General features: G+C 37.9%; 1 long non-coding RNA gene across 1 annotated transcript; it reads right to left on the bottom strand.

Annotated features, from left to right (window-relative positions):
• Window positions 1–1,809: 1,809 nt before the first annotated feature.
• Window positions 1,810–22,126, bottom strand: LOC121067153. Its single transcript, XR_005818137.1, has 4 exons — window positions 21,957–22,126; window positions 3,748–3,837; window positions 2,249–2,354; window positions 1,810–2,108 (listed from the first exon to the last, which is right to left on the bottom strand). It is a non-coding gene; the product is annotated as an uncharacterized LOC121067153 (long non-coding RNA).
• Between the last annotated feature and the right edge of the window lie 1,118 nt (window positions 22,127–23,244).

The raw sequence follows: 23,244 nt of genomic DNA on the forward strand, positions 1-23,244 counted from the left end.
TTATGCTAAGATAGAAGAGACACTTGTTCATGAGTCTTCATAAAAAATGTTAGACTTGTAACAACAAAGCATTTTCAATGATTCCTATGATATTGTACACTTTCTTAAATCTCCAAATTGTTATTTTCAGATTTAAAAAACTTGTTAGTTTTCTTCCCAAAACTGATACAAAAACCATTTTATTATCTAGATATAGGTTATTTCTTCACACAAATATTAGTTTTAAGTATGGCTTATAAAATGTGAAAAGCTTTGATTAGCAAAGGGGCTTCTCTGTATCAAGTGGTTATTCTTTTTGTCATTCCTCACAGGCTTCAAATTAGAAAGACTTGATCTATTCATCCCTGATACAGACACCACGGAAGCCATAACAGACAAAAAGAGAGCTGTATCTAGCTAACGATACCAAGCAGAAATCAAGAACCTTAAATGAAAATGACCTCAGAGTAGCCAAAAGACTGCCTGTGTTAATGTTGAACTGAAGCACAGTAAAATTATTCAATTTCTGTCATTGTAAAATTTGTAAAATTTCTGTCAATGTAAAATTATTTCAATTTCTGCTATTACCGCCCAAGAGGGCATAATTACTGTTTCATTCCTCTGAGGGCAATTTATCCTTCTTTTTATCCTTCTTTTTTTATCCTTCTTTCCCCATCCTTAGAATTTCTTTAAAATTATAAAACCTTATAAACTCCAGGCAAAACTCTCCACACTTGGCCACTGCTCTGTGAATATTAAGGCTGCTTAGATTTTTTTTTAAATATTCTCAGGCTTGTTGCTTTGACATACAGCAAGAAAAATCTAATTTTGGCCCCACTTTTATTAACGTAAATCTAAAGTAATACCAAATAAAGTTAGGGGAATCGGTGCTATTTTCAATAACCTCAAGTTATATCAGAATATATTTTCTAAACAAAACAAACAAAAAAACAATACTTAGACATTGTACTGGATATAACAAAACATTTCTATCATCTCAGATGAAAAGTTTAAAAAAAAAATGTATGAGTTTATCCCTTAATAGTCAATATTGCTACTCTTAGATATTTAAAAAATCTGAGTCACAAAACTGATTTAAAAATTGTTTTTTAAAATGTATTTAGGATTTTTATTTTTATCCATCTAGTTAAGGTTTAACCCATCTCATTTACAAACTTAACAGCATTATCTCAAGAGCTAGAGACATCTAGAAAGCAGGAAGTCTGCTGGGATTTCTCTCACTCACTTTCTCACTGCCAAGTATGTGACTGAAGAAGAGTTGGCAATCCTGATTATCTGAATTAAGATGACAAACTGGATGTCTGGGGTCCATATCCGTAATCCAGCCAAGCTGTTGCTCCCTCCCTTTCCTCATATTTATAACAGCATCTGTTCCTTGAGTCTTCATAGTGAGTAGCAAAGTTAAAGAAATGAGGAAATTTTCCCTTTTTCTTCCTCATCTGCTTGGCTTCTTGCCTAACTACCTGCCTGCCACACAGGGCATGTAGCATGCGAAGCCCGTTTTGACAAGACACGAGCTGCTGCCATTTTATTTTTGATGGAAAGAAAAGAAGGATATTTCAAGTCACAGGGAGGGGGGAATGATTTCAGAAGGCACTCTTTGCAACTGCTGCTAGCTCTGCAGAACTTGGCTCAGTAAAAGAAAGACAAGCACATGAGACATGTTTCATCACTGAGCTTTCCTGCATTTTCCTTATCAGTAATTAGCGAGTAGCAGAATGTGTGCACTTCCTCAATGAAAGTAATTACTGTGTAAAGGGCCAGAAGTTTTCAAACCAAAACTTAAAAGACATCAAAATTACACAGGCCTTCTGCAGGATTTCTGGAGGGACAATTTTTTCTCTCTCCTTCAGAAAAAAAAATTGCAACTGTACACTTCTGTTACCACAATCTCTATTAGTAAAAGACAGCACAAGATTACGAGGCATCCTTTAGGAGTGGATCAAAATTCCCGTACTGTCACGATGAAGTACCACAGAAACAACATATATCCAGCGTTACTGTCCAGGTATTAAAGCATTTTTGCTGTCATTGATGAGTTAGGCTATCCAACTTCATTCCTCTTTCACAGATTAGCTTCTCTTTCCAGGCAGAAAAGACTGCAATCTCTGTAAGGCAGAAAACAGGAAATCTGTAACCAAGCAAGAAATCTTTAACAAGTCTAACTTTAGGTTAAAGGCATAACCCTGCCACCTACCCCCCAAAATAAATAGATAAAATACAATAACTCCGCTTGCTCTCAACAGACCTGTTTCTTCAAGTCACAGAAATGCTCTTCAGTCAAGGAGAAGAGTAGGAGAGATCACTGGGGTCAGTCTGAGGCAGGTTTTGCCTTTCACGGACTCCTGAAGACACTGAAGTACATGAAGTACAGCCAGCACTCCTGTGTTCATGCTTGTCACCCATTTGTGAGATGTAAACAGAAACTTCTTCAATGGGAATAGTTTATGACACTGAAGGTCAAACAGAAGTAAAAGAACCAGAACAGACTGAAGAAATGTGTGAGAAAGGGAAAAATGCATAACAGTGAAGAAAAGGAGGGTCAAAAAGAAAAACAACAAACCCCACACCTGAAAATAATGAAATTGTCATAACAGTGGCGCTCAGACGAGGTTTTTCAGAAAAACAGTGAGATTTACAAAAGCTATTAAAAATGTGCGGGAAAGTACCAGCTTAATAGATAGGAACCAAAAGAAGCTCAGCTCCATTGTGCTCAAGCTTCCTTTTAAGTAACATACAAACTACCAACTGTCAATTAAACAAAAGGATTTGCCAAAGAATTACAGGGCTAAAAGTTATAATGCAGAAGAGAGCAAGTATTAGATGTAAATATGGAAAAAAAAATCGCACTGCCCTATATGAATAGATGCTCCCTTTCCAATAACATTAAAAATACCAAGCCCTAGACACTAACTTGGAATGCCCTAGCAGCATCCTGGCAGGTAAGTGAAAGTGTTGTTTTGGAAGCCACGTTCTGCACGTACTCAAACTGACAGCCTCATAGAGAGATAATTTTCTCTACAGTGTTCTAGGGAATGATTCAGAAACTGAGATGACAATATGATACCAAAATGCAGCCACGTATATCTGCTATTTTAAAAGAGTCCAAGACTAAATAGTCTCCTCGAAGCCATAGAAACAGTATTCAACACCACATGTCCAGAGAAACGTGCTAAAAAAAACAGCATTTCACCTATGATTCAGGACGTGAGAGTTGAAGGACTTTGGTTGTGACAACAGCTATATGTTCAGCAAGAGAATTTATGGTTCAGCCTGGAGAAGAATGGGACAAATACACCTTGCCCCCTGAGCACTTGTGTTACACTGAAAGAGAACTTCAGGTGTCTTAACAATACTAACAATACTTGGCAGTGCTCTCTACCATCATAATAAAACAGCTTTTGAAAGGGCCAAAAGTAGCTAAGTACTTTTTTTCACATGGAGCTCTTTGGAGAAAGAATCCCAGTATCACTGGACAAAGATCAGATTAAAACAGATGATTAAACATTTTCCCATATTTGTAAGCAGGATCAGTTTGTAGGGTAATCTGTTGCTGAACAGTCATCTCTAGGTTCAGAGTACAATTAATTTGTAAATGTCATCTGAGACACAGACCATTTGCAAAATTACGTCTGCCTCCTCGTGGTTGACCAGGCAAGTTTTTTTTTTTTAATCATTGTGATTAAGATGTTTAACTGAAAGCTGAGTGATTCATACTTTATATAGAAAATTTATCACATAGTTTACCACTATTTTTTCCCCTCCCATTCCTCTTCAAAGAACTTGACAAGGCTGGACTTGGTGGATCTGTTCTTCTTGGTGGATCTGGCTGTAGCTCTGTTCATGAAAAAAAAAGCATATGTATCAGATCTCCTGTTCAATCACCCAGCACTTTTTGTTGATGCTTCCCCAGAAAAATAAGCAGCTACACAAATTCTTAGCCTTTTTGCCCCGTAGTGCAATGCTAAACCAGCCATGTTCCACAAGCTCTACAAAGCTCTTGTTACCGCTATTTGTCTCCTGGAAGGGGCTCACCAAATTAATCACACAGACAGAGAAGTTCACCATGGTTTCAGCAGGGGCTATATATTGCACTGTTATTCTACCTAAGTCTGCTTTGTAACAAGACATTCGCTATTGCTAATGCCCAGGGAATAGCGGGTATGCCATGACTTCCGTAGCATCCAGCTGTTATAAGAAACACAGGAGTGCTGTGTATTAGTATTGCCATTACACAAAAATGATGTATTGATCCATATTAGCTCCTTATTCATTTCACTGCTGTTTAAAAACTGATGTTTGAAAACTTTATACTCTAGCAGCAGTAGTTTTGTCCACAGTAGTAAAGTTTCAATAACTATTCATACAGAAAGTCAATTTCTGGAAAGCTAACATTAATTTGTTCCTTATCTTTCTACACATTATAGCTCATAAGAGTGGCCCTAATGAAGGAAAATAGTGTACCCTCTTCTCCCCAGGTCTCATTTTATTCCCTTTATGTCTGAAAAATGCAGTTATATTACTCTTTATTTCAAATTGTGACATTTACCACACATTTTCATTTTTAAAATACTAAGCTTTTTAGAAAGAGATGCATATAATCCACCCGCCGTTAAAAAAAAAATAAAAAATGTATAGATGATGAATATAAAACCTCATGAAAGATAAATGACAAAAATGACTACACCTCAACAAAAACCCATGAAATCCCAGGAATATTGAACTATAAATGGCATTAAAGCGTGAATGGAAATAGTCATATATAATTACTATATATATGACAGAGACATGATATCATGCATTTTTAGAAAAGGTTGATCATTTCTTAGGCCAAAGAGGGAACTGACTTCTGACTTTGAGGCTTTTCCAAGGTTAAATGGTGCCTCCCCCTTTCAGGCACTGAAAGACTCTTTTAGACTTAGCCCCGCTTCTAGATGAAATCCAGATCACGCAAACATAAAGGCATATAAATAAGCTTACTGAAAGGGAAGTTAACTAAACAATTAGATACTTGGAAATCTATGTCTGATAATTACACCAATATATTTGGTGAGCTTGTAGTGAAGTGCTTGTTGAACTCTCAGAGGAGAGGTGAAGGACTCAGTTTGTCTCCACAAAATGGCAGGCATTCTTGTGAAATATTTATACCAAATTTTCAACGAAGCCAGTGGGAGTTAAAAAATCCCACCAGCTCCCAGAAAAGCTCAGCATCTTGCAGTAACCATAAATGAGCAAGAAGACAAAATATATTCCTTATACTGTATCTCAGTGCTTTTAGATCAGAGTAAAATATAGGCATATTGGCTAGATAGAATAAGAAATGCATGTTACCTCTGCCAGTGGTATGAAGGCTGTTGGTTTGGCAGCTTACAAGACTATAATTTTGTACATGGACTTTTATCTGGAAAGTTTCCTGTTCTAGAGCAACAGTGGAAACAGTACACAGAAATACATGTAGTCACCAGCATCTCTGTACTTCCTTATCTGCGTGACTCATCCCTCCAAATAGAAGACGTTATATGCCTGTGAGATCCTCAGGCTTTCTGGTCTGACTTTTCAGCTAGGACACCAAATACAATTAGTGTCAAACATATGATAGCTGTTTCTGGGACTGTGAAGGCCTGGTCAACTAATCGCTGATTTTAGACAATTGTTTTCACTGAAGTATTTAGTATTTTTACTTCTTTCTAGAGCAGATAAAGCTACTATGAGTTTGTATAACACTGGAGTGGTCAGACCACCAGTAAGATGGCACAATTTATAGGGTGCTTGTGTAGAAAGAGATATGAAGGTAGGAGCCCAGCTACCAGCTTCCAAACCTAGAGCTCTAATTCTCTTGTCTATTTCTGCATGAGTCACAGCTTGTCCCACTAGGAATGAGCAATTTATTTCTTTGTGTAAGGTACTACATATAATACAAATAAGGTAATGAAAACGACAGCTTATGTAGGAAGCAGAGAAGAAGAAATCACACATTTTCCATGTATTTCCATATATACTATAATTATCAGAAAGAAGATGAAGTGCCAACATTCCCCGTATCCCTCTCCACCCATTATCATCTGTCTTTAGCTGCTCAGACAAAACAGGGTTTGGGGAGGCTCATCTTCAAGTGGTGAAATTCTTTGGGAAGTGGTTTGCAGAGGTAGCTTACTTCAAACTAAAATTGCACTGAAAGAAGCCTACAAATATTGAATTGTTTATTTTCCATTTCCGTTGATTAAAGTATGACTTCATTTTTCACTCTGCCTCTTTCATACGCTTAATAAACTCATGCCCTGTGGTACTGGTGACTTTTACAAATCAGCTTCTCAACTACCCATCAATCTTTACACACAGAATTAATGTTTTATTGCTCTTGTTCTGGTCGTACTGATTTTTCATTTCCTCTGCTGATTTTTTTAATCAAAAGTAATTTAAAGCACTCTTCACCAAGACAAGCCTTTGCCAATTCTAAATACATGATATGTGTGTCCTCTGCCACTTGGTCAAGTCAGAAATTTGACCGATATGTTTTGCTGTCTTTAACTCAAGCTACATTAGGTAATAAATAAAAGGGTCTGGTAAGAATTTCCCTAACCATTTAAATTAAATTAAAATGCCACGTAAGTCACTTAACATTCCATTTTTCTGCAAAGTGTCTTTTCAGGTAATTTTAATAAGAATGTCTATATGAAACAGACTTTTAAAATAATGGATTGTATATTGCTTGACCTGCAATTTTATTGAAAAACAAATAAAAAAGGTTTCTTAAGAAATCCAGTTGATTTGTCACTGCTTATGAAACAATCACTGCGGAAGTCATTAAGTGGATTACGAATAACTTAAATAAAAGCTGTTCAGAATCAACTTGAATCAAGACAAGCACCTACCCAGCTTTTCATGCACTATCTATTCTACAAGAAGCAGTTGCGAAGCTCTCTAAGACATCACTTAGCAGATGATCATTTTTGTCATAGATTTCCCTTATAACATTGGCATAAACCTCACTTTCAGTTCTCCACTGTGCAGTGGAGATAAGACTTTTTCCTTTATAAATATACTGTTTTGTGTGCTTTTAAACTCATAAGATCCTTGGATAGTGATAGCTTTTTACCACAGGCACTATATATTTTATTTTTATTAATTCCAGTAGGTATATTAAAATTACCAAAATAATAAATCTTTTATTTTTCTCAGCAATAATTTATAAACCTTTGATAAATACTCAGCTAATCATTTCTAAGCATTTTTTTCTTACATTTCTGCAACAAAAAAGACAGCTAGTTATATTCATCTGTGAATTTTCTATGAATGTGCTGTATAACATTGTTATGCTTAAGCCCCCAGTCAATATTTGTTAACTCTTCTAATCTTAAGATGAAGATTTGTGTACTGGAAATTTTTGGAAGTATCTTGGAAGTTTTTCAGAGCTGAAAGCAAGAAATTATCTTGTCCCTTGGCAGAGACATTGTAAAAATGCCTTTTTCTGTCCATCGCCCTGCTGTTGAAGAAATAGGCTGATGAGATCATAGACAGTAAGTGCTTCTGCCTTCAGACCCTTTTGCCAAAAAGCTTCAGTCTACAGAAAAGAGTTTCTTCTGGCAATATGTAATCCTTGAATTTTGAACAAGCTTGACATTTATATTATGCAATTAGGAGTAGCAGTTATGTTGCTATGCTGTTCTTCCCATATGGCACAAAAAATCCAACAACAGAGACTTAAAGTTCATGACATCATTATACATTTGACAGCCCATCTCCACTGAAATGTATTTTTCACTTCTCATTTGTGTTAGACAGCTTTCAGCTATTACTACAAGGAATATTGCCAGACTGAGCTATGGAGAAACCAGAGTGCAAAGGTTTTGGAGAGGGGAAAGGGTGCAGGGGTGCGTTAGCAGCTCACAAGGTGCAACATGAGGACACAGGTTAGGCATATGACTGAAGCTACACTTGAAAAAGAAAAAACAAAGTAATTAGCAAAAAAAAAAAAAAAAAAAGGAAAGCAAAGCTGCAGCTAGGGTTGTTAGACCTACAGGTCTATATCTTGCTTAAAACAGCAGCTGAAGCCATGCTGATATCAATCACGCCCTCAAAACAAATAAAATACAGGCTTCATATCATTATAGATCATCGTAAGGAAACATTATTTAATGGTCTGTAGGAAAGTACGAGGACAACCCAACAGTTTAAGACTTATAATATACCAGAGTAGATATTTCTTTTATTTCAAAAATTCTGCAAGGATTTGCTATCAGGATGGTAACACTGTTATACTCAGATGTCTAGTATTGAATAGATCATCTAAACATGCTAAACTGTATCACAGATGCCAGTGCCCTTTGGAACAAAGGGTCTTCTGAGCAGTGTTTGATGTTCAGAAAGATCAGAAGACCCCCTTTCCTCTCTCATCTTCAGTACAGACATCTTGCAATCAGCTTAACATTACCTGGTCTTGCCAGCTGCTGCAGTACCATGCTCACACTTGCACTGTGAGGGCAATATTGGGTGTCTATTAAGCAAGAGCTCTGTGGGGCACAAATCCAGGGAGCAGACTTGGGAATGCAAATTAGCTTGTTCTAAAGGAACCAAGAGCCAAAAGTCTCTTATTGTTTAAAGAAGAATAAATGAACTCCGTGGTCAGCTCTGCTAAAAACAGCTGTTGATAAGTATTACACCATGCTCACAACTCAGGCAATCTCAACTTTTAAATTTTCCCTGCATGTGGAAAAGGCAGTTCAGGCATGACCTTGATGTACATTAAATGTATTTCTAACGAGCCCTTTTGTCTGCATAAAGGCCTATAAATAATGAAATACCTAAAAAAAATAATAATAATATACAATCAGAAAATAGGTTGTGCCTGTGTGTATTAGTAAAATTCATATTATTGCACTCATTTCTATCCCCATACGACCTTTTTTTTTTCTTTTTTTTTTTTTTTTTGTAGTACTCAAGAAGAAGCTCAGCTCCTTTACAGTGGAAATAACTGGAATTTATTTTCAGAGGACTAAAGTTTTTTTCAGATATTCAGGACTTAAAGTGGAGAAAAAAAGTAATTTCAAAAGCTGGGATAAGGGGATTTTATTAACATCAGCTGTCCCTTTTCATAGCACACAAGGAAAGACAGCAGGACTGCTTTTAAGATAAAATAGTTCATCTAGCTTCCCTTAATGTTCTCAAAACACTAGCAGGATCTCCTATGATATTAAATGTTAGAGAAAGATATATCTTAGGGATTGCCTGTGCATAGAAAAGTTGCTTTATTCCCATGCATTAGTACCCATGCAATCATAGCAGTATTTTGGGCTAATTCAAGTATGAGAAGCAAATTAAATTATATCATTGCAATTTTATTCATATGTCTCATCAGGAATAACAAATCTGGAAGAGAAGATTAAAAAAAAAAAAAAAAGTCATACCCAGGACAAACTTTTGTGCCAGGAAAAAACTGCATGCAGATCAAACCTTCAGTACATGGTACTTAAGAAGTCTCATCAATGGTTATTTAACTTTTCTTAGAATATAAATTGAAGTAAATGCATTTACGTGAAGATCTTGGTCCTAAAAGCCATTCCATCTTTGAGAAAGCCAACTTGAGGTCTCACTGGTACATGAAGATACTGTTACAGGAAGGCAATGATTTTCAGTAAGTGGTTGCATACTCCCAGTATCAGGACTGTTACAAGATCAGGCCTTAATACCTTCCTGCCTATCATCTATCAGTAGTCATTGGCTTAAATGCTAAAGCATGTGATTTGGAGTCTGCTCATGTCTAGAGAGACCACATAAAGCAGCTAAAGATATGAATATTTAGGGAGACCAAAGCAGTAACACCTAGGTTTCTCTTATAGTCTGCTGTGCTATAGAAGGCCAGGAAGCTCATAGACAAATCCAGACCATCTGAAGGCCTTGGAAGAATCAAGGTGAACTTCCAGGGATCCTCTGGGAGCTTCTGTGCAGGGAAGCAAACATAGGATTCATGAGCTGCAGCCCTGAGATGTGCACAACGCTCTCTGCTTGGTAGGGTACAAACCCATGGAGCCAAAAGGCTCACAACATTCCTGCATCCTAGGGACCATTCTGCAGTCTGGCAATTCCAGATACTTGCCTGTGCCTCACTCATGTTTCTCCCCCTAAAATTTGGGGGGGGGGGGGGGGGGGGGGGGGGGTGGGGGAATATATATATATATATATATATATATAAACACACGCACACATACACGTATATATATTGCATTTTGTCTAATGGCTTCTCTGGTAGAAAGGAGCACTTAAATAATAATAATAATAACCTGTCAAGTTTCTTACACTGATTAGTGCCCAGAGTCTTACAGAACAGGAGACTCTTGAGAAGTCTGCATTAGCCAAAGTCTAATTTAGAAAGGGGAGCTAGAAAAATCAATGGAATTATGGGTAGAATGAGTAGCAGAAAAGAGGAAACACTACAACAAGCAGTCAGTGAGCCAGTAGTTAGAAAAGCACATTATACTTTCACCACAACGATCTGAGGAGGGACTCACAGAGGAAGTACTGGAATGATCACAAGGTTGTACAATCTCTCTACAAACACAGTCAATGAGAAAGAAAACAAAATTATTTCTCTCTTGGGCACCTACAGAAAACAAAACAAAGCAAAACTGCAGGGAACAAATAAAAAGATGCAAAATTGCACATGAAAGCCATGATGACCTCTGGCTACGAGTAGCCTCAGAGAACACCAGCTGTGTGAATTGCTTGGGCTTTTATTAAAAATTCAATTAACGTAAACAGTTGGAACAAAAACTAAACAGCAGTTATGTACAGTCGAGCCACAGTCCAATAATCCTGTTTCGTTTCTCAAGCCTCGTACAAACAAGCACTCAGAGAGCATCCTGGACAAGACAGGCTCGGGGTGAGCCAAGTGAGACAGGATTTGGTTTCCACATCTGGAGAGCACGGGCTCCAAACCCACAGCCCAAAGATACACTGAGTGTGCACAAACCTCCATCCTTCACTCGAAGGTGACTGCAATCGTGATCGAACACAGCTGTGTCCCCCATACTGTCAAAACATCCAGCTGCCGCAGGTATCCTGGGTGTTTTGTCAGCAAGCAGTTACAGGTGTCTTAGACTGCAGCTAGGACAGCTGCCACAACGCGTGGCACAGCACTAGAAGGTGATCGGAGCAGCGCAGGATGGGGTCACTGTCACCCCAGCTCTCTCTCACAGCCAAACACGTTTCAATCAAGAGGACAATCTGTCATTCGGAAACTTTTACTGGGATTAACGTGCACAAAATTAACCTTATTGATTGGTGCCACGCAGTCTCTTTGGCTGCTTCCTGTGTTAACTTGGGTCACTCTTTTTATGGTCAATGCCAGGAGAAGGGGAAGAGAAACATGTCAAAATTAGCTGTTTGCTACACTCTGTAATGCTTGCTCTTCTTAACGCTCCAGAATAATGCATTTCTTCACAACTATTTCTAAGTCAGTAATATTGGGAGAAGAAACCAGAATTTTAGGAATAAACTGGAACACCAATGCCATCCCATAGACAACTTTTTTTAAATTTTTTTTTAATATTCTACGAACACACATGTGCAACACAATATATATGCAATAACTGACAAAAACCCATAAAAATGCCACTTTGATTCTAGATTTTCCCCAAGATTAATTTTAAACATACATCCATGCTGAACCTATGTCTGACGTTACTGGTACTTTTCTACATCCAGGATCATGGCTTGCCAATCACACACTTCATTTGGCCTTATGTTATCCAAAGGTAGCTGTGTATAAACAGAAGAAATTTGTTTGTTGTTTTTTATATATTTGAGAAATCTTGTATAAACTGTCACTTTCTTGCATATGTAGAAGCTGCATCAAGAATAACCAACATGTCTAGAATATAATGAGGCACCAAAAGTTCAAAGAAAGTCAGAAGCTCTGCAGGTGGAACCATCCTGTTAAACTCGATAAACCCCTGCAAAATTATGCAATTTTTCATATTAGCAAACTGTAACAGTTCTGAAACGTGTCATGAAAGACAAATGCTGCTGTAAATTTTAGTCGGGGGTTATGCTAAGAAACCATTCAGTCTAATCTTTCCATTGCTGCTATGTCAAACATACTACTGTTAACTCAAATTTACAGAGCAATTTCCTTTTGCTAAATCTCAAGAATTCCTCAGAAATGAAATCCAGAGAGTGACACTAAGCTCCTACTACCTTCGAGGCAGCATGGACCCTGACTGCACATGTAACATTGTGTAACAAAGACAACGGAGAGCAAATTCCCTCCTTCAGAGGTCATAGGCAAAACAACCTTTAATTTATAAAAGTTCCAATGAAAGATCCTCACAAAACCATGTCATGATCCTTAATTAGTTGACCAGAGTGAAAGATACAGAATGAAATGGACCAGAGCACAGACAAAAGTGTAGCTGTAGGAAAAAACAGCGGGCTGACTGTTGTCCCCTAAATGCTGCTTTCCCACACGAAGGTTGATTTGGAGGTCTAGAATCAAGTAGCATGGGGGTAGCGTTGCTTACATCTGACTGATAGCAAGCATGCTGGTTGCCTTTCTCACGGGCAACTCCTTTAGACCTCATCTTCTTGGGTCCTACCAGTTCATGGGTCAGCTTCATGGGTCCTACCTCCCTCTGGGCTCCCAAAACAGGCAACATCACTCCCAGTGATGAAGAAGCCTAGGAAACTCCGTCTCTGGCTTTTCACTGCTGTTAAGCTAGCAAACTAACAGGCTGTAGGTGTTCTGAACATCCTAGACAACTGTAGAAATGTTTTGTAAAGGTCAAATCACCATTTTCTTATTCTCTCCTTCAAAATAAAGGTCTTACTTCACATTGTATGACATAAAATCATGCCTTTTTAAATTCTATTTCAGGATGGTTTGTCTCAATTTGAGAACTTCTGGTGTTCTGACAGCTGTGATATAATAATAAAACCCAAATTATTTACATCACTGATAAAATGAATAAGAAGTACTGCGATAAACACTTTGAAAATAAAGAAGCCCTTTCTTATTTCCCCTGACAGCTCAAGAACAAGGGGGTATTCCACAAGACAATGTACCTGAAATTAATCCATAAGAACACATCATTTTATGAGGTACAGTCATGCCTCTAAAACTTAATTCTGCTAGATAGCTTCAACTACATCTAGTCTTTCTATAAACCTTCAGTCTAAGCCCCTGTTCATACTTTGATTCAACTGCTGGCAGATAAGACCATATGCAAGCAAAGGGTGTCTGCTACACAGTACAATAAATAGAATAAAGTGAAAGGCTTAGAAAGATTCCCCAGAAATATTTTAAGGAACAAAAGGAAAGAAAATAAGTTTAATTAATGACAATTTAAAATTAAATGAACAAACAAACAAAAACCCCACAGATATCAAAACATTAAACATTTTGTTTCACGGAATAGTCCAGTACATCTGATAATGGAGCACAAGATGTCTTTCTTTATGAGCTGGCTTCTTAGCAATATGAGTTCCTTCCCTGTGATACAGGTGCTTACAGCACTTTTAGGAACAAAGTACGGAGCTGTCACATACAAAGACCAATGGATATTAACGTACATCAAAAGGATGTCGGATGACTAAATGTTTTGGCAGATACGACTCCGATGATTATGTTGTACTTGTTGCTGAATTTACACAGGTATAGACACTTGGTATTCTCACCTTCCCACCCCAAAAAAATGGAAGCCATTTGTTGGTGATGGACCAATTCTTACCAAATGAAAGAGAGCAAGAACAAAACTAATGTTTTTCATCTAAATGTAGTTTTGCTGGAGACCTAAAGCCAGTACTGCTAGGTTTTGCATTCTTTCTCTGAGCAAGTATTTCACTAGCCACTAAGATATTTGTTTGATGTTCATAAGATACTTGTTTCCACAGTTTGAAAGAGTCCATCATACTCATAGTGACTCATAACATGCTAATAAATATATCACATCTTGAGACTTCATTGTACTTCCTCTGCAGCTCACTTCACAGACTCTTGGCTAGAAAGCAGCTGAATTTACCATCCAAATGTGGGCAGCAGACTTCGAGCAACAACAACAGTGAAGCCAGGAAAAGCTCTAGAACTGCAGCAATGAGTAAAATGACAAGTGAACATTTTTGATCATTCTTGTCCCTGCGCTTGGCAGTGAAATTGCTCGCAGCATCTTTTGAGCTTTTAGAGGAATAGCTGGAGACCAATCACCATATATCTATTCAGCATATTTGCTTATTTCTTAATGCTGATCAGTCTGTCATTTCATATGGGGTACTACCTGAACAGAGAGTACTGGTCTTCCAAAGAATTTCTCTACAGTTTTAATCTATTCATGTTGCCACTGAACAGGACAGGGCGTGGTTGTATTCATTGCTGCCATCACATTAGATAGGTTATTTAAAGTGGTTCATCTGCACTACCAGTTGAATAAAATACCAACACCTTGTGCTATAAAAATAGCAGTTATGGTCTGGATTACTGCTGTGGTGATCTACCTCCACATTGTTGACATAAACGTTTTTCATTTTTCACTTGTTAAAATTACATACCTGACCAGTAAGATGCAAGCAGCAGTTGTATGGCTTAAAACTTCACCTTTTTCTTGATTTCTTTCCTGTTTCTTAGGTATTTTCTTCAGTATTTTCTGCATCATCTTAAACTGAAGCAGTTGGCTAAAAGGAACACAGTCCAAAGTACTAAAAAGTGCTAACAGGCAATGTTCTTTGTACATTATTATATAAATCACCTGCTTCCTTCCTGCTCTTCTGTTTGTTCTGATCAGCACTATGGAAAGCATACCAAAGACTGCTGTAGCTGCCTTACTCCATGTCTCAGTTGCCCTTACATATCTAACGAGTATGCCTGAATCAGCTCTGTGTTGTTTCTAAAGTCCAGAGTTCATAAAGAGATGAGAAAAAAAAAAAAAAGCAAAAAAAAAAAGCTGCACCTGTTTAGACAGATGAAAATGAGGGTTCTGCAAAAAATGTAGAATGAAGACAGCAGTCTCTCAAAGCATTAATGCTGTGATGGTAGAACTACTTCAGAATTGTGTTTGCATCCCCCTGTGACTCCTGATAATTATTCACTAAATGAAAAGGTTGCTTTTGGATTTTACAGCCAAAGGAGGTGGCTAGACAATGAAACACAGAGGTAAGAGACAAGTCTGATACACAGCCTCAGTCTGAGCACTGTTGCTTACACAAGGTCAAGGTGACTGCAACGGTACGTGAGCATTGGGGTCATTGCTGAGTATCAGGCAGTATGTAAAAAGTACGTATACAGAAAGCACATGGTGTGAGTTGGATACAATAGGGCATTGTGGCCCTGCACTTAGAGAAAAGGAGTGTGAAGGAACCCTTGGATAGCATTTATAGTCTTTATTCACCAGGTAAAACTTTGGGTAAGCCAATAGGCCTGAGTTGTGGACTTGGCTTCACTTACTTTTGTATGTATTCAGCTAAAGCTTTGTTTGATTTTCTGAGGCATTAAGGTTTCATCTTATCCAAGTTGCTCAGAGTAGGAGCCTAGTCAGACAAAAACTACACTGTATAGTCACACAAGAGAGTAGCAGCACATCAGAGGGTGATGCAGATCATAGAGAAGCAGACCTGTCTCCCTAAACTGCTTCTCTCTAGCTACCAGTTACAGAGGAAATGTAGCATGATGCAGATCTCAATACAGACCTTAGCTAAATTGCTGATAGCAGGTAGGATGAATCAGGGTGTAAATGTTATTACCTCTGAAATTAATGATAATCAAGGAGTCGAGGCATTTATATTTTTTTTTAGGTAGTGGAAATACACATTTTTAAAATGTGTATGGCAAATAAAGTGTCTGGCAAATAAAAATGTCCCAATCTCAGATGGGCCTAAGCTTTCATTTAACAGGAGTGGAAAAATCTTTTTAGAAGAGCTAGGCACTCTAAATATTAAAAATCTGGCCAATGTACCACCACAGGAACTGGAAATCTATCCAATTGTCTCTGTCCCAAAAACTTTTCAATCTCTTGTATACAAATCCAGACACAGACAATGAATCCTGTCTCTCATGGTGCCATTGGGAGTTTTGTCATTATTTCAATACGGTCAAAATTTCATTTATGAAATAGAAATATGCAATGAGAATCAAAGTATCAGAAACAGGTTTTCAGAGGCACTTTCAATAATGCAGTTTACATGCTTGACACACAAAATGAAAGGCTGGTCCAGGCATGGGACATACATCAAAAGAAGCACTGAGGTATGAAGCAGAAGACACAATCATAAAGTGAAGGCGGAGAGGAACAGATGGAGCATTAGCAGAAAAAAAGAGAAAAAGGGCTTTGAAGTCATGGGACCGCTCCAGACTGACACTCAACTAATGAGATGGCTTCTCATAGAGTGAATTTTGCCTGGGTTATAAAAAAAAAAAAAAAAAAATCAATTTTCTGTGACTTGATTATTACAATCTAGAATCAAGCCAAATTTCTTAATCCAAATTTGCTTCTCTGAGTATCCAGTGCAGAACGAACAACGCAGCGAAGAGCGGGCTTTGAGAAGTCAGGTCCAAGTCCCTTGTTTCCATTACTACCTAATCTCTAGAAAACAGCTAGATTGCAAGAGCAGTTTCTTTTAGGATGCACATATCATGTTATGAATTATCGCCTTCAAGTCATGCAGAAAATAACCCAGGAATATGCTTTTGTTAGTGGAACCAGCTGATCCAGCTATGGTTTCACAGTATTTTCCCAAAGCAGCAGCTCAGTTCTGTTACCATTGATTAACCTTGTGTTAACTCTGTGTTAACACAAGACTTTTTTTTTTTAATGTTTACTTTTCAGGGCATGCTTGTTACTTTCAAAGAGAGATGAGGTTACTTAGAATTCACATACACTTCCTTCAAAGATCACAATGTTTAAATTTTTGTAAGGGCTGAACTCTTCTTGCCTCTGCAAACATTGGAAATGGCACGCCATCTCTTCCTTTGGTGACAGTTGACACTGCAAAGTCAATGGAGCAACGTCGAATTACATCAGTTACAAAGCTCGCTAGAGTTCAAAGTTAATTTAAAATTTCTAAACTATCACAGAGCAGACTATAGTTAAGTGGCTGAAAGCATTAAGACAAAATAAAACAAAACACCTTCAGTAGGAGAAATATAGTTAACCTCACCTGCTTCTCTGCTTATTCCAGAGCTAAGTGAACTTAGTAGCTAGTGGTAAGAGGAACTTGACCCTTTTAGGTATTCTTTTAAATGGCCATGGAAAAGAAGGGATTCTTTGAGAAAAATAATTTAACTCTACTTCCAGCTCTCCCCACCTCCCACCACCCGTACATCCCTCTAATGTTCATTTCTACCTTAAAGGTTTGTTGTTAAATTAGTTCCTTGATAGGCTGCTGGGTGGGAAGTGGTAACAGATCAGCAGTAATTCTTATTAGAGAGGCTCACTGTGGATATATTCAGAATTACCATCCAGATTCAATTTTCATTTAAAAATTCCAGAAGGAAAGGCAATGCCATATTGCTACAAAACGCTGAGCTGATCTTCTTCCAACTGAATGAAATCTACCTTATGCTGATACCATGAGGATAAAGTCAGGCCCTCTGCTTTAAAGGGAGAAGCTGCTTAAAAACCCTGATAAAATATGTTGGGTTTTTATGGTAAATTTCAAACCCTGCACATGGCCAGAGCCACAGCTGAGTTCCATAAGCCTTTCATTTGTGTGTGGAATTAGCTCCTTCCTTGTGGGCTAAAGTGATTCCTCCGTAGTATTTAATTACATCTCATGATATTTTTGTAGCCAGACAACTGAGCAGAAATGAAGAACTTATTCAGCAGAGACAACCAAGCGCTGCTTGCATTCACTGATACCTTGCACGCTATGCACCACGAAGTTAAGCAAAGAGCAACTGATGGTATGGAATCTGCTGATATGTATTTCAAGGAGTATTTTAAACTGACAAGGGTTCCTCCAGTATGCTAGTCTTATATTTTTGGCTTTCAGCTGGTACAGAGTAAGATGCAGTGGGCATTACTCCAAAAACTTTGGTAACCAGTGATTGGGTTTATTGCAATTCTTGTATGCAATGGGAGTTCTCCGCCAAACACCTGTCCAAACATGTTTTCCTCACTGAATGGGTTATTATTCTAAGTATGCTGTAGTTGGGTATAACTGTGTAAAATTAAAACTTGCTAAACCTATTTGGCATGAAGTGTTTTTCCTGTGCCTACAGAGTATTACCATACATTCTGATTCAGACTGTCAAAACAGTCAATGACAGGTGCATCAGTCATACTTCAGGATATTCCTATACTTCCTGAAATTTTTCCCTGCAAAGGAGCAAAACAGCTACGTACACTGGCCCTGGTCAAGAACAAACAAATTTGCATACATTTTTTTTTTGAGGCATTTATTATGCTAAAACAATAATGGGAAATATTTCTGTTTAGTTAGCAGCCTTTTTCCTTTTGAAGTATCTTGCACTTGCTTTGCTTTCTTTTGACGTAATGTGAAGTATACAAGACTCTAGCCAGAGAGAATGCTTATCAGTAACACAATGCTCAGAGTTTTGAATTAATTATAAGCTTTTCACTTATCTGAAAAAGGAAAGAAAGATTTCTGGGACGCAAGTTCAACTACTATTAAAATAACATCTTCGCAAGCAATCTGCTTCCACAATCAGGGGGTGAAGATTGGTGCTTGCATTGCATGCAAAAGTAGTTTTCAGCTGATCCACATCTGCTCATCTGTCATCAGCCTAGCCCACTGCCATGTTTTGCAGCAGCCAAAAAGCTGTGCTGGGAGCTACTGACCCACAGAGTGATGTTGACCAGTGTCACAGGGAAAGAGAACACCAGGCAATGTGACGCTGCTAAACTGAACTGATTAAGCAGACCAAGCAGGCATTGGGTTTGGCTGCAAAAGTGTTACACTCTCATAGACGCAAACTGAGCCTCGACCCAGGTACCGCAGCAGTTAGTCAGCACAGTATGACCTGGAGAAAGCAGGATACCCATCAGCTGTGCACCAACAAGCGGCAGTTTCACCTTGGGTCCTCTTCTTCTATGCAGCGTTGGATGTCTGCACAGCAGTGCTTCCCTTGATCTCAAATGCTGGAGGGGTTTCTAGCCAGGTGTTGGCACAGGCTGCCAACTAAATCGGTACCAGCAATATCACTATACATCTTTCCAGCCCATGCCAAGGCTCAATACACTCAGCTCTCGCTTGCGTTGTCCCGTCTGCAATTAGTCATACTCAGTATCTCAGCTCAGGATCAAGGCATAGCTAGGATGCTCCTGCAACAACTGGCCGGGCCCCTTTTTCCTCTTTATTTTCCCTCTAACAGTCTCTCTGACTTCTTGAGGAATCATTCAGAGAAGGAAACCAGAAAATACAAAGAAGTTCCCATAGCATGCTCTGCACAGAGCTCCGTTCCCATTGTCTAGATACACCTTAAATATCCAGACTTTACTGAGAGTGCTTGTGCACATGATCAGGTAGCAAATGATCCATCTATTCCAAAAGGAAGTCCCCACACAAATCCAGCTAGGCAATGCCCTGAGAAAACTTTTCCAATTTGGCCTTACTTTGATTAGGGACTGGATCAGATGCCCTTCCCAGTCTACAAGGTCCTTTCCAAACTCTGGTTTTCTATGATCCTCTGGCATGATTTCCTTTCAGCACAGGCTCTGTTTGCTGTTGACATTTTTCCATAAGAAAACCCTGAGGCAATTTGCATGTACCGAGATGAGAGACAAATCCTCATTTACAACAGCTACCAGGAGAGCTTTTACTCTGTTCAACATATCTCTCGAAGTACACGGTAGCAGCCAGCTTTTGGAGAATATACTTTCAGGGCATCTATTCATTGTAATAATTGATGTCTTATACAAGAAAAGTATTAGTTCCTGCCACTGGACCAACAACCTTTGTTCTCTTCAGAGTTGCGTTCAGGCATTGTAATATGTTGATTCAATGCTGCAACATATTGAAGTAAAGCTGTGTTATTGTAACAGAAAAACAATCCATTGATCATCCTGACACACGACAAACAATGGTTGCTCTCATCTCAAAAACAATGGCTGTTGCATGTGTTACTAAATCATGCTATTGCTATCCTATGGACAGCGTTTATTGCTCAACTTGTAACTTTTTGTTTATCTTTTCCACTGGCACATATTTCCAGCTTTCCCCTTCCAGGTGCCATTTCCTTCACAGGGGAATAATGGCTGAGCCAGATGAGCTACCTACAGTGTATAGCTCACCCTTCTGTTATTATCTATAGCTCACATGATGCCAAATACTAGCCAGGATAAAAACAGCACAACCTGAACTGACTACCAAATCAGAGTTGGCAATCCCGTTGGAATAAGAAGCCAGTACTTTTAGATTTCAGATCAGTGACTGTAGACTGCCTTTCAGCTGCCTCTGCGTGCCTTCCTCATCAATTACAGATGAAACATTGCACTGATTGAAGTACTTCTTAACAGTTTTCCCTTCTTGCAAATGATCCATGAGCAGAGTTTTTTTTAGTAATTAGCAATTTGTTGCTTTTCTGCAACTATTCAAAACATGAATTTAAAAACAAAACAAAACAAAAAACATGTATATTCCTAGAAGTCAGACCATATTCCCTGGGGAATATTTGCCATATCATTTGAGTTTACACTTATTACAGCTATGTGACTGCCATATAACCTAATTTGCACGTATTATTCAGTAAAACCCAAATATTTTCCATGGTACATTCAACCCAGTGGCCTGAACTATAGCTCCTTCCCATTTCTTGTTATCATATTTCCTTCCAATATGGAAGAAAGCACCAAGACAAAAGTTCAGTGTACACATCTGAACCTGGAGATCATATTCACAACTCCAATTTAGATTGTCTTATCCTTTCTTTCAGCATTAAATATAACTATCAAGTCAGTTCCCTACAACAACCACACGGTAGTCACCATTTCAAAAATAAATATTTGCCAAGAGTTGCCAGTGCAACAGTTTGAGTAGCATTAACATCACCAAACAGATTCAACTGGCTTCTAATTAGAAATGTGGCTTAATGTTTTTAACAGCCTTTTTTGTTTCCGTTTTAAAACATCCATATGTTTGACATTTTGTTCATAAGAATATTCACAGAAATGATTTCTGGGTGCACGGCTGAGATACAGAAGGAGATTTCTTTTTTTTCCTCCATGTGTAAGACATTTTTAAAGGTTCATTTGTATAGCTAAAGAACTAAAGAAGTGAAGTACATTCATAACATATCACACAGCTTGATTATTAATCATGAATACTAAGTACCTGATTAAAAAGGCTGGCAGAAAAAGAATGGATTTTTCCCAGAAAAATGCTAACAGAAATGAAAAACAATGAAACAGAGCTATCAGCACTTCTATATGGAACTACTTCTGTTCTTCACAACCATTCCCACTCCTTTAAAAGAAGCTGAAAAGAAATATTAGAGAAGAAAATATATTTCAGATCAGAAATATTGCCAACTGGGAGATCCAGTGGAGTTGTAGTTCTAACATTTCATATTATTAGTCTCGTTCACAGATTATTTTTTTCTAGGTTGCACTACGTTTTCAATGGTGCAACATACTCTTTCTCACCATGACAAAAGCCAGGTATATCACGGAAGTCTGTGGACAGAGCACATCAGGAAAAATTTAGCAGAGCTGGGGAGCCCAATCTTATAATAACCTAAGAAAAAACAACCATGATTTCCAGAACGTACTGTAACAGAATATTTGAATGAAATACCTTATTATCAGCCAAATACTGGCATGGTAAACCATTTGAAGGAAAGTAATCCACCCAAGTAAGACACCTCTGAAAATATTTTTGTCAAACAAAATCCACTTTTTCTACAAAATAACTATATTACTAAAAAAGAAAAAAAAAAGTACAGTCAGCCCAACTATTTAGAGGAAATAGATGTAAATAAAAATAGCTATATTGCTCCTAGAAACTATTTACCTCTTTACCTTTGCATTTAAGGTGTGACAGTATTTCTATTTCTGTTGGAAAGGCTCGGTTTCACAGCAGTATATTGCTCCAGCAGTTCAGTGGTGGAGAAAGAAACAATACCCACAGCTCACTCTGACACTGTGCATGTAGAATGAGTGACATGCAGACCAACCTTTAAAGTAAATACTATTTAGAAGCTTTTGAAATGTGGAAGCAAGATAAACATAAGCAGGGAACTTTATTAAATAGAATAATTTCTTATTTAATAAGATCTTTTTTTCTCTCACGCACCCACATACAATTTCATTGATTTCTGTGAGATTAATTGCATGCACCTGGGTTGAAAGAACATCTAACAGACAACCTTTGATGGGGGCCTAAACTGCAGTTTTTGATCCAAAGGCAATTATGTCTCTGCTTGCCATCTACCAATAGTGTTATTGCTTCTTTTGAATGTTTACTGTATTGAAATGCATTTGAACATTGCTCTTGCTAGTTCTAAAATAGTTCGTATAATGGATTACCCAATTATTAATTCAAAGCTTTGTCATAAATCAGACACAGAAAATAGTGCATTTTCTAATTATGCATTTTGCAGTGGCTTAGTTAAAAAAAAAAAAAAAAAAAAAAAACTAGAAAAAGAATTGTCATTGCTTTCTTCACCTTATTTATCCACTTCTTTTCTCTTAACTGAACTGTCGATCCAAAAGTACATGAGAAATCAATCCCAGAAGAAACCAAACAGCAGAGTGTGAATTCTTATATCCTGATTACCACAATGAGCACACTTTCAATGCCCACTTTTCTACAGTCCAGAAACTAGAAGAAAAACATAACAATTTTTTTAAAGGGGACAGAAAGACGTGAGAATACATCTCACACACAATCTCAAGGTTCAGAGAGCTGAATGCTTTTTGAAAAAAAAAATGTATATTTTTACTGAGTCTGAAAGTTTAGGGTTTTTTTAGAAGTATGACTCCATTCTGACTTTTTTTTTTTTTTTAAATATGAGTTTGATTAGCTCTTTGTTATGTAAAAGAAGTTGTCTATTTAATATGGTACAGGGTGGGTGTCCAATGCAGTAAGCAGCCCAGGTCTAGCAGAGTTACACATGTGAAAAGCCACTTTTTCCACTCCAGACAAAGGAATAAAACCATCTGCATTACAGACTTTTACTGAAGCAACAGCCCCTTCATGACTAGTTTGTAATGGACTTTGAAGAGCAATCTGTCTCAGGCCAGGACCTGAAGCAGGCATAAAACACTATCCCTACTTCCATTAGCAGCCCATGGGACTTTACTGCCC

The sequence above is a fragment of the Cygnus olor genome, chromosome 3 (genome assembly GCF_009769625.2).
Source record: "Cygnus olor isolate bCygOlo1 chromosome 3, bCygOlo1.pri.v2, whole genome shotgun sequence".
In the NCBI taxonomy this organism is placed as follows: Eukaryota; Metazoa; Chordata; class Aves; order Anseriformes; family Anatidae; genus Cygnus; species Cygnus olor.